Raw genomic sequence first — 11,091 nt, 5'->3', positions numbered from 1 at the left:
GAACAGGTCAGGGTTCCATAGCCGCAGGCAGAACAGTTGAAACTGGAGCAGCAGCACGGCCAGGTGGACTGGGGACAGCAAGGAGTCATCATGCCAGGTAGTCCTGAGGCATGGTCCTAGAGCTCAGGTCCTCCGAGAGAAAGAAAGAAAGAGAGAAAGAGAGAATTAGAGAGAGCATATTTAAATTCACACAGGACACCGGATAAGACAAGAGAAATACTCCAGATGTAACAGACTGACCCTAGCCCCCTGACACATAAACTACTGCAGCATAAATACTGGAGGCTGAGACAGGAGGGATCAGAAGACACTGTGGCCCCATCCGATGATACCCCCAGACAGGGCCAAACAGGCAGGATATAACCCCACCCACTTTGCCAAAGCACAGCCCCCACACCACTAGAGGGATGTCTCCAACCACCAACTTACCGTCCTAAGACAAGGCCGAGTATAGCTCACAAAGATCTCCGCCACGGCACAACCCAAGGGGGGGGGGGGGGGGGGCCAACCCAGACAGGAAGACCACGTCAGTGACTCAACCCACTCAAGTGATGCACCCCTCCCATGGACGGCATGGAAGAACACAGTAAGCCAGTGACTCAGCCCCTGTAATAGGGTTAGAGGCAGAGAATCCCAGTGGAGAGAGGGGAACCGGCAAGGCAGAGACAGCAAGGGCGGTTCGTTGCTCCAGCCTTTCCGTTCACCTTCACACTCCTGGGCCAGACTATACTTAATCATAGGACCTACTGAAGAGATAAGTCTTCAGTAAAGACTTAAAGGTTGAGACTGAATCTGCGTCTCTCACATGGGTAGGCAGACCATTCCATAAAAATGGAGCTCTATAGGAGAACGCCCTACCTCCAGCCGTTTGCTTAGAAATTCTAGGGACAATTAGGAGGCCTGCGTCTTGTGACCGTAGCGTACGTGTAGGTAGGTACGGCAGGACCAAATCGGAAAGATAGGTAGGAGCAAGCCCATGTAATGCTTTGTAGGTTAGCAGTAAAACCTTGAAATCAGCCCTTGCCTTAACAGGAAGCCAGTGTAGGGAGGCTAGCACTGGAGTAATATGATCAAATTTTTTGGTTCTAGTCAGGATTCTAGCAGCCGTATTTAGCACTAACTGAAGTTTGTTTAGTGCTTTATCCGGGTAGCTGGAAAGTAGAGCATTGCAGTAGTCCAGCCTAGAAGTAACAAAAGCATGGATTAATTTTTCTGCGTCATTTTTGGACAGAAAGTTTCTGATTTTTGCAATGTTACGTAGATGGAAAAAAGCTGTCCTTGAAACAGTCTTGATATGTTCTTCAAAAGAGAGATCAGGGTCCAGAGTAACGCCGAGGTCCTTCACAGTTTTATTTGAGACGACTGTACAACCATCCAGATTAATTGTCAGATTCAACAGAAGATCTCTTTGTTTCTTGGGACCTAGAACAAGCATCTCTGTTTTGTCCGAGTTTAAAAGTAGAAAGTTTGCAGCCATCCACTTCTTTATGTCTGAAACACAGGCTTCTAGCGAGGGCAGTTTTGGGGCTTCACCATGTTTCATTGAAATGTACAGCTGTGTGTCGTCCGCATAGCAGTGAAATGTAACATTATGTTTTCGAATGACATCCCCAAGAGGTAAAATATATAGTGAAAACAATAGTGGTCCTAAAACGGAACCTTGAGGAACACCGAAATTTACAATTGATTTGTCAGAGGACAAACCATTCACAGAGACAAACTGATATCTTTCCGACAGATAAGATCTAAACCAGGCCAGAACTTGACCATGTAGACCAATTTGGGTTTCCAATCTCTCCAAAAGAATGTGGTGGTCGATGGTATCAAAAGCAGCACTAAGATCTAGGAGCACGAGGACAGATGCAGAGCCTCGGTCTGACGTCATTAAAAGGTCATTTACCACCTTCACAAGTGCAGTCTCAGTGCTATGATGGGGTCTAAAACCAGACTGAAGCGTTTCGTATACATTGTTTGTCTTCAGGAAGGCAGTGAGTTGCTGCGCAACAGCTTTTTCTAAAAGTTTTGAGAGGAATGGAAGATTCGATATAGGCCGATAGTTTTTTATAATTTCTGGGTCAAGATTCGGCTTTTTCAAGAGAGGCTTTATTACTGCGACTTTTAGTGAGCTTGGTACACATCCGGTGGATAGAGAGCCGTTTATTATGTTCAACATAGGAGGGCCAAGCACAGGAAGCAGCTCTTTCAGTAGTTTAGTTGGAATAGGGTCCAGTATGCAGCTTGAGGGTTTAGAGGCCATGATTATTTTCATCATTGTGTCAAGAGATATAGTACTAAAACACTTTAGTATCTCCCTTGATCCTAGGTCCTGGCAGAGTTGTGCAGACTCAGGACAATGGAGCTTTGGAGGAATACGCGGATTTAAAGAGGAGTCCGTAATTTGCTTTCTAATGATCATGATCTTTTCCTCAAAGAAGTTCATAAATTTATTACTGCTGAAGTGAAAGCCATCCTCCATTTGCGAATGCTGCTTTTTAATTAGCTTTGCGACAGTATCAAAAATAAATTTCGGATTGTTCTTATTTTCCTCAATTAAGTTGGAAAAATAGGATGATCGAGCAGCAGTGAGGGCTCTTCGGTACTGCACGGTACTGTCTTTCCAAGCTAGTCGGAAGACTTCCAGTTTGGTGTGGCGCCATTTCCATTCCAATTTTCTGGAAGCTTGCTTCAGAGCTCGTGTATTTTCTGTATACCAGGGAGCTAGTTTCTTATGACAGATGTTTTTAGTTTTTAGGGGTGCAACTGCATCTAGGGTATTGTGCAAGGTTAAATTGAGTTCCTCGGTTAGGTGGTTAACTGATTTTTGTCCTCTGACGTCCTTGGGTAGGCAGAGGGAGTCTGGAAGGGCATCAAGGAATCTTTGGGTTGTCTGAGAATTTATAGCACGACTTTTAATGCTCCTTGGTTGGGGTCTGAGCAGATTATTTGTTGCAATTGCAAACGCAATAAAATGGTGGTCCGATAATCCAGGATTATGAGGAAAAACATTAAGATCCACAACATTTATACCATGGGACAAAACTAGGTCCAGAGTATGACTGTGGCAGTGAGTAGGTCCAGAGACATGTTGGACAAACCCCACTGAGTCGATGATGGCTCCGAAAGCCTTTTGGAGTGGGTCTGTGGACTTTTCCATCTGAATGTTAAAGTCACCAAAAATTAGAATATTATCTGCTATGACTACAAGATCCGATAGGAATTCAGGGAACTCAGTGAGGAACACTGCATATGGCCCAGGAGGCCTGTAAACAGTATATAAAAAGTGATTGAGTAGGCTGCATAGATTTCATGACTAGAAGCTCAAAAGACGAAAACGTCATTGTTTTTTTTTTTTGTAAATTGAAATTTGCTATCATAAATGTTAGCAACACCTCCGCCTTTGCCGGATGCACGGGGGGTATGGTCACTAGTGTAACCAGGGGGTGAGGCCTCATTTAACACAGTAAATTCATCAGGCTTAAGCCATGTTTCAGTCAGGCCAATCACATCAAGATTATGATCAGTGATTAGTTCATTGACTATAACTGCCTTGGAAGTGAGGGATCTAACATTAAGTAACCCAACATTAAGTAACACAATCTCTTTCAATAATGGCAGGAATGGAGGAGGTCTTTATACTAGTGAGATTGCTAAAGCAAACACCGCCATTTTTAATTTTGCCCAACCTAGATCGAGGCACAGACACGGTCTCAATGGGGAAAGCTGAGCTGACTACGCTGACTGTGCTAGTGGCAGACTCCACTAAGCTGGCAGGCTGGCTAACAGCCTGCTGCCTGGCCTGCACCCTATCTCATTGTGGAGCTAGGGGAGTTAGAGCCCTGTCTATGTTCGTAGATAAGATGAGAGCACCCCTCCAGCTAGGATGGAGTCCGTCACTCCTCAACAGGCCAGGCTTGGTCCTGTTTGTGGGTGAGTCCCAGAAAGAGGGCCAATTATCTACAAATTCTTTCTTTTGGGAGGGGCAGAACACAGTTTTCAACCAGCGATTAAGTTGTGAGACTCTGCTGTAGAGCTCATCACTCCCCCTATCACTCCCCCTATCTCTATGGTTTACCACCTAAATGTAGCATTAAGTATACCAATAGCAATATAACTAGTGTCGTGTCTTTGGCTATGCCGGATTCATATAAATCATATAAATGTAATTAACTAGAAAGTCGGGGCACCACGAAAGAGTGTTTATAGAGCTGTTATCTTCCGAATAAACTCTTAAAGACCTAGTAATATTTTACATCAATAGCAGTCAATATTAATCGTCACCTTATTTCAGTCTCATCTGAAAGTTGTAAATTCTTGGTTATCTTCATGAGCCCTGGCTAACAAGTTGAATCAGCAATACAAAATTGGGTTTACTTATTTATTTACTAAATACCTAACTAATCACACAGAATTACATATACACAGAATGCAAATTATGTCATACAGAAAATGTCCACCAGGGACGTGTATGATGGCTTGTTACTCAAAGAGAGGGGGTTGGGCTTGAATGAAAGAGCGGGAAGACTGAGGAACAAAGGGAGAAGCTGTGCTATCGTAAATACAGTATCTTATGCATTCTAAATTACCGCCCATTTGGAAAAGGAAAATGCAATAAATATTTACTCTGAGCTGCCCTTCGGTAGGTTGGTCGTAGATGCTGGCCGTGTTGGCCAACAGAGATCTTCCTGTCCTCGGAAGAATGTCTCTGGTGGTAAATTGTATACGTTGTAGTATCTTCGTTGTGTGTTAGACTGGATACCTCGTCCGTCCTTTCCTAGCCCACGTTTACAGCTGCTGTTGCTAACTCAACAGCTAGGATGTCTCACTTCTTTAGTGAATAAGAGTTCAAAGTTCATACCATTCACAACCAAAGCTCACGCTGAGGTTGGCTTAGTTCTGTAGTTGACATGTTAGTCCTTTTTAACGTATGGACCGTCGTCCTATCGTACTCGGAACAGAAAGTTATTCTTTCGTCAAGGGCTTATATAGTGGAGGGAGAGAAGGGTGTGTTTCATAGTTTATAACCAATGTCTCTTCACAGGGGCGGGCCACTGATTAAGCAGAGCTCTAACCTTATGAAAACCCAATTCTCTCATTTGGAAGCTAAAATTACATTTAATCTTTTCACAAATACTTTCATTTAAATTGCATTTAAATTGCACAAAAATTCCATGTGAATCTGATAACTATAATGTGTAGACTTTCCCAGATACAGTTTATGTCGTCCTGTCATCAGTCATAATGTCTCAGATGACAACCGAACAGACATCATATTCATTAAGTACCAACGCATATTTACAACTGGATCTATTACCAAAATATGGTTCCTTTCCCCCCACTTGTTTGATGTTCCCAGACTCTCTATGTTTAACAAAGGCTATTCAAGAGTCCTTCAGTAGAGTCAGAGAGAGAGGGAAGGGAGAAAGGTATTTATGGGGGGGGGGGGGGGTCAAAAACCTTACCCACAGGCCAACATCATGACACTAGAATGTATTTCTAGGACAACACCAATGCATCTGAGGATATAGACGTCCATGTGATAAGACCAGTCTGATTTACAGACCAGTATTGTCCCACATACAGTGCATTCAGAAAGTATTCAGATCCCTTGACATTTTCCACATTTTGCTACGTTACAGCCTTATTCTAAAATTCAATCCATAGTTTTTTCCCCTCATCAATCTACACACAATATCCCATAATGACCAAGCAAAAACAGGTTTTTAGACATTTCTGCTAATCTATTGTCACGTCCTGGCCAGTATAAGGGTTAATTGTTATTGTAGTTTGGTCAGGACGTGGCAGAGGGTATTTGTTTTATGTGGTTCGGGGTGGTGTTTTTCTAGAAGGGCATTTGATTTATGTATTCCGGGGTTTTTGGGCACTGTTTGATATTCATGTAATTCTATGTTTAGTCTAGTGAGTCTGGTTCTATGTTTAGGTAATTGGGGTGGAGACTCTCAATTGAAGGCAGGTGTGGTCTATTTGCCTTTAATTGAGAGTCCCATATATTAGGGTGTGTTTGTATTTTGTGGGAGATTGTTCTGTGTTTAGCCGTGTGCCTTGCCAGACTGTTATTTTGTCGTAGTGTTTCAGTGTACGTGTTTGTTGTTTTCAGTTTTCCTTCTTTATTTAATAAAGAGGATGAGTACACTTGTCTCTGCTGCATTTTGGTCCTCCTTTCCCGACGACAACCGTGACATCTATTAAAAATACAAATCTGAAATATCACATTTACGTAAGACCCTTTACTCTGTTGAAGCACCTTTGGCAGCGATTACAGCCTCAAGTCTTCTTGGGTATGACGCTACAAGCTTGGCACACTTGTATTTGGGGAGTTTCTCCCATTCTTCTCTGCAGATCCTCTCAAGTTCTGTCAGGTTGAATGGGGAGTGTCGCTGCACAGCTATTTTAAGGTTTTTTCAGAGATGTTTGATTGTGTTCAAGTCCGGGCTCTGGCTCGGCCACTCAAGGACATTCAGACTTTTTCCGAAGCCACTCCTGTGTTGTCTTGGCTGTGTGCTTAGGGTCATTTTCCTTTTGGAAGGGGAACCTTCGCCACAGTCTGAGGTCATGAACACTCTGGAGCATGTTTTCATCAAGGATCTCTGTAGTTTGCTCTGTTCATCTTTCCCTCAATCCTGACTGGTCTCCCAGTCCCTGCCAGTGAAAAACATCCCCACAGCATGATGCTGCCACCACCATGCTTCACCAGATAACAGCTGCACCCCCACCCCCAAATGACTTCCCGTGGCTATGGTCAGGCGCCTTTTGGATAGTATGAAATTGCTGTGGTATCTCAATGAGATTTCAGGGGGGGCTGGAGGGTGTGGAAGAGCACTGCCCTGGTATAGAATGTACACTCTAAATCAGTCTTAATTGTTGAAAAAGACAATCTAGTACACAGAGTGCTCCGTGTTCATCATTTCTAATAATAACTTTTAGCCAGCTGAGTGCACAAAGTTTCTTCAGGAATGTCCTATTCTTGTTGTTTCGTTTTAAAATCTCAAATTTAAATAGTTGTAATCCGCTGATTCTCTTCACGGCAGATCTAACCAATCACACCCCTCTTTTTAAGAGGGCCACTTGTAACGGCCATCGTCAAAATGAGACCAAGGTGCAGCGGAGGATGTGTTCATCTTGAAAGATTTTAATGGACCGAATGAACACTTACAAAATAAACCAAAAAGGACCAGCAACAGTTCTGTCAGGTTACAAAACTACACAGAAAACATTCACCCACAAAACCCAAAGGAAAAACAGGCTGCCTAAGTATGACACCCAATCAGCAACAACCATGTACAGCTGTTCCTGATTGGGAGCCATACCCGGCCGAAACAAAGCAATCCCAAACATAGAAAAACAGACATAGAATGCCCACCCAAATCACACCCTGACCAAACCTAAATGGAGACATAAAAAGGATCTCTCAGGTCAGGGCGTGACACCACTATGCTCCAGATCGCCTTATGTGCTCAGAGGTCCTTGATGAGGATCTACCCTATCAATACCCCATGATCTATTTTAAATGTAAGACTATGTTGCATATTTAAACTTAAATTGGTGACTATGGAAACAAACAGAATGTAACGGTTGTCGTCGGGAATAGAGGACCAAAACGCAGCAGGAATGTGGATGCTCATCTTGATATTTATTTTAAATAAAGTGAACACCAAAAACGAAAAACGCACAAACAACAAAACAGTCTTGTCAGGCACACTCAGCAAAACAAGAAACAATCTCCCACAACACCAAACCAAACAATTACCCATATATAGGACTCTCAATCAGAGGCAACGAGAAAGCACCTGCCTCCAATTGAGAGTCCAACCCCCCATCAACCTAAACATACAACAAAGGTTCAAATCCTTCCATTGAAAACAAGCATTCCATTTATTTCCATTTGATTGGTTAAGAACAACCTGTTATCTTTACAATATACACTGAGTGTTCAAAACATTAGGAATATCTTCTTAATATTGAGTTGTACCCCCTTTTGCCCTCAGAACAGCCTCAATTCTTGCGGTACCGAGTGGCGAGCGGTCAAAGGCACTGCATCTCAGTCCAAGAGGCGTCACTAGAGACCCAGGTTCGACCCCGGGCTGTATCACAACCAGACATTGAATATCCCTTTGAGCATGGTGAAGTTATTAATTACACTTTGGATGGTGTTAGGTTCTAATTTTTCAGAGTAAATAACTCACCGACACTAGCTTAACCAAGTTTAATTCTTCCCAAAGGGTCGTTACAGCTGTATTCAGACAAAATAACATTTCTCACCATCACAATTATATATACCCCACTTTAGACTCTCCTCCTGCTCTCCAATCCTTACATCTTATGGTTCCACAGGAAGCGGGTAATAGGGTAATAAACCCTTATTACTCCCTTCAGGGGATCTGACCTGACCTCCTGACCTCAACCCCTCCATCGTAATAGCACAGCTCCCCTATAGCAATCCTGTGATCTCCTCCCGTCCACCCAACACATTCCAAAGCCCCTCTCTTCCTACAGAAAACCATTAACGTCTGACATAAAACCCAGTCTCTTTCACTCCTTATAGTCTATGCTTCTCATCCATAATTTATTTCATATCTCAATGTTCAGAGTTTATCCCGATTCCAACAGTCCCTCCTCTTGAACAATAGCGTCCTAATGTTCAATTTACATAAACTTGGAAATGACTTATAAATGGATAAACAATGATAATAAAACATGTATTTAAAAAAACCTAACAAATGATTATAAAACATGAATTAAACAAACTAACAAATGGAACAAACAATGAACAAACATTCACCGTCAGGTTTACAAATTCAGAGATTTATGACATCTGTACTATGATCACGTCATACACATTTTTATTTCCATCTCTCATCACACAACAAAATGCCATTCCAGCTGAATCTGCTGTCTTGTTCCATGTCAGATGGAACGCTTTTTGTTTCTCCACTTTCGCCTTCTGGTTCCTAAGAGAGTGATAGCATAAGACTTGGAAAGCAACAAAAAGACACACAGAACATAACAGTATTAACAATGTGATAAGCTATACATAATTATATATGCATGAAAACCAAAGTCTGAGACCCTGACAATTCCCACTCTCTCTTCACCTGACTCTATGCCTCCAGGATACTTTCCTGTTGGGTTCCACAAAAATGAAAGCTCTAAAAAAAACTTCCTCATGCTTTCGCCCAGTCTTCCCCTTTCGGCCGCCAGGTTCCGAGAGGTGTTCCCAAGTCATGTCATTTTCACTTTGTCCTTATCTCCTCCATTTCACCAGATAGGCACGTCACCTGATATGCAAGTGCGTATCCCTAATCAACGTAGCACTGTATATGCTTTCACATCAATGCCTTCAACATTTTGTACAATTACCCAAACATCTATTCTCTATCATATGATGCATTAACCAATAAAGCAGCTAACCCTAACCAAACTATGATGTTTAAAGTAGCTCCCAGAACCAACATATCTCTATGTCTTACAGTGAAATCTAGTCTCTCTCTTTCGCTCTGTTTCCTCTGTCATGGTGTCTTCAAGCTCACCCATTATGCTGCTGGACCTCACTTCACGTGAGAACTATTCACCCCCCCAAGGAGAGACATGACGATCTTTAATGCTGCAGGTACTGTACGAAGTAGGATGTGTGGCCCAAACCAATGCTGTCCCAACACCCCCGCCTGGTGTCTCTTGATGTACACTCAATCTCCAGAATTCAGCCCGTGCCCTTGGTTATCGCTGCTTTCACTGAGGATATACACACTGCAACACATGGGTCATTTCCTGACAACATAAACTCCCCTCCTATGGCAAGATCACTAATTTGTGACATTTGAAAAACAGCCTCCCCTGTCCTCCCATCGGTCTCCCAGTTACCAGTTATCAAACCATGTGGCACAAGTCCTCATAAACTGTGATCCCAACAATGCTACTAAAGTAACCCTTGCTACTACCAACATGGTCCATGATTATAGTCTCACAATACCCCTCATTTGCACAGTAGTCCAGTTCCATGCTGTCAATATAGCATCCTTCGCTACTAGTACTGCTCCTTCAGTTACTGTCCCTACCGTGACTGCCATGAGAATAACTCCTGCATGTAATCTGTCAAATGTTTGCCGGCTGTTAGAAATTGGGGAAAAGATTAATGATTTGGGAAAAATATCCAACTTAACAAAACTCACAGGTCACAGGTGTCCTGAAAGTTTACCATAGTGTCTGCAATGCCACCACTATCTCTTCTACTCTCACCATGAGCTAGGTATGTGTAATGTTCAACTAATTCCCCATATTGTGTACAGTTAGCTGTCCTCCCTCTTCTATGAGCTATCTCCTGTAACAATATACAGTCTCTGGGAATGATACTCCTCTATCATTACATCTAACCCATAACACACGATACTCCTCTATCATTACATCTAACCCAGAACACACGATACTCCTCTATCATTACATCTAACCCATAACACACTAGTCACTACTCCTAATGCATGTTCTACAGTTATAAACATACTAACACATTCTCAAATCAGTTAGTCAATATACATCATTCTCTCCTCTGGAACAATGAACACCCTCATGTTCCACGAAACCTAAAAACATATTGACTTTAAAGAGAAAAAAAGTACATGTTTAATAACTTAACGCCATCCATTGATGCGATGTAACATTAAAATTCTGAATACAGGGTAAAACAAAAGAGAACAAGAAACTTTCATGGTTGTCCCAAGCTATCATCCAGTGAGTCCCCTAACAAACCACCTCCCTTCAGGATGACACTTAGAGGTAAGGTTTCTGGAGACTCTTTCGGTGCCCCCACCCCTCATCATTCTGTAGGAATTCTCTCTCGCTGTATCCCAATGTCACGTCCTGACCAGCAGAGGGTGTAGTTGTGTAGTATTTTGGTCAGGACATGGCAGAAGATGTCTGTGTATGTTTGTTCTGGGTTGTATGTTTCTATGTTGGTCTGTGTGGCTCCCGATCAGGGACAGCTGGTTATCGTTGTTCCTGATTGGGAGTCATATATTAGGTGTGTGTTTTTCACTTGGGTTTGTGGGTTGTTGCGCTAGCACTGCTATTATTTTGTATGTA

At 42.6% G+C, this 11,091-nt stretch overlaps 1 long non-coding RNA gene across 1 annotated transcript in view; it reads left to right on the top strand.

Moving 5' to 3' along the window:
• The window catches only part of LOC123727839 (uncharacterized), a 36,471-nt gene that overhangs the window by 25,212 nt on the left and 168 nt on the right, over positions 1 to 11,091 (top strand). The gene's annotated exons all lie outside the window — the stretch shown is intronic.

The sequence above is a fragment of the Salmo salar genome, chromosome ssa16 (assembly GCF_905237065.1).
Source record: "Salmo salar chromosome ssa16, Ssal_v3.1, whole genome shotgun sequence".
NCBI classification, from domain to species: domain Eukaryota; kingdom Metazoa; phylum Chordata; class Actinopteri; order Salmoniformes; family Salmonidae; genus Salmo; species Salmo salar.
This window is presented reverse-complemented; position numbering and strand designations above follow the sequence as displayed.